Source organism: Lontra canadensis, unplaced genomic scaffold (genome assembly GCF_010015895.1).
Source record: "Lontra canadensis isolate GAN:19392208 unplaced genomic scaffold, GSC_riverotter_1.0 scaffold22, whole genome shotgun sequence".
NCBI classification, from domain to species: Eukaryota; Metazoa; Chordata; class Mammalia; order Carnivora; family Mustelidae; genus Lontra; species Lontra canadensis.
Window position 1 is genome coordinate 24547710 of NW_022631016.1, and position 1997 is coordinate 24549706.

Below are 1997 nucleotides of genomic sequence, written 5' to 3' on the forward strand. Positions count from 1 at the left end.
GGCTAATTAGTTGGGTAAACGGGAAGCTAGAATCTGTTTTGGAGATAAAATGAACCCACAGAGGCTGGGAGGAGGAAGGGAATTGAGCCAGTTGTTGACGAAGACTCCTTCTCCTCCCAACACACTTGGAAGAGCAGCTGGAAAGATGGGAAGCAACCTTCGAGATTTCATCTGAGTTGGTGATGAAACTTCCAATTCAGTTAGAGCTGCCTGGTGGGGGGTGTTTCTTCTTCACAGAGGGCGAAACCAAATGCCGCTGCAGCCCTTGGCAATCTCCTTGGACTCCCCTAAAGTACGCTGCATTCTTTTACCTATCATTGATAGATTATGGCCCAGAAGAATACATTTTTTTTTCTTGGTTCATGACTTTAACCTTCTCTTGTCCCTAACTAAGCCTTAGATTTTCTAAATCCAACCTCTTCCTCCAAATCATGTATATTATGAGCAATAAATTAAAATGGCAACTTGGATAGAAGTACTAATCTGTGACTAAATATTTAACAAGGGGACAGGAAAAATTTACATTTTGATCTTCAAACACTGGAAAATAAATGCCCTCAGTTGTGAGCTTTCTAAACTGGCAAGACTGCAAGGGCAAAAGAAAATTTCCATGCATTTGATTGACCCTTGAGAGCTGAGCTATTTTTAGCAGCAAGAATTTGCCAAAAACTATCTGGAAAATATTGGATGAAAGTGATTGAAACTAGAAGTATTTTAAGCTGGCCAGCACAGCCATGTCTGAAAGAGACAGATGAGAAAATATTACATATGCATAAATAATATTTATATATAATATTTATGCCTGCATATAACACTATAACATATATATCTGTATATTTAATGATTCCTTTTAATTCAGCAAATTTTTATTGAGTGGCTATTAGGGGTTGTGCACTATGCCATGCCAGATTTAGAAACACGAATAATAAGACCTAGGTTCTCTTTCCTCCAGGAACTCACAAACTGGAAATGTGTGAGCAAACACTATGATTCCTACAACTTAATACAACCTGACAAGGGTTATATTAGCAACTTACAGAAAGATTAATGGAGGAGAAGAAACCTGATGTTGGTGCCAGTGATCAGAGAAGGCTTCCCAGAATGGGTGACATTTAACTCTTTGGGATTTCAGCAGACACAGAAGTGTGAGAATGTCGTTCTGGCAGAGGAAACAATTTGCAGGTTAGGAATGCATGGCTGGAATGAAGGAGCTAGGGATGCATTGGGTAAGGAAGAGCCATGCTAACGGTTGGAACGATAAGTTCATTTACATATTCATTTATTCAGCAAACTTTCAGTGGGTGCTGAAGGAGGTAGTGCTGGGTGCAGAGGCTGAGAAGACAGGTTTTGCCTTTTTATGGTTCATGTGATAGGAAGAGAGCGGTGGAATGTGGGACTGGGACTATGAAACAAACAGAAAGCCCCACCCCTGTTTGATTCCAGAGGATTTTTCTTTGGTGTCCCAGTGGTACTTTCCCGGGTAACGGTTGTCATTTCATCGAGCACCTCCTAAGTGCTGTGCTGAGTAGCTGTGTCACTGCCAATCCCTACAATCCTGGGTGGTAGGTATTTTCTTTATTTACAGATAGGAAGAGAGAAGTTTGGTGCCCAAGACTGTACAGCTTATACTATAGGAAGCTTGGATTTGTGCAGACATTGATCAGTGGTCTGGTAATTATAAAAGCTGAAGAACAATGACCCAAGCACTCCCCCATGAAAATACCATCTCAGAATGCCTTGGGACTCCCCTGGCCTCTGATGCTGTGGGACAGCGCTGCACAATCTGTGCAGGTGATTTATATCTGTTTGTTCTTCTGAGAGACCAGAGCTTAGTGCCTTGCTGGGCACAGCTGCAGCGGATCCCTGCCCCACCCCATTCCCATCCCCATCCCCCCAAAGGAAAGATTTCCAATTACTGCTCTGCAGAAAATGTCAAAAGCATTATTCAACTATTCATTATCCCAGGTTTTGTAATTTTTCATATGTTTTTAACTCTT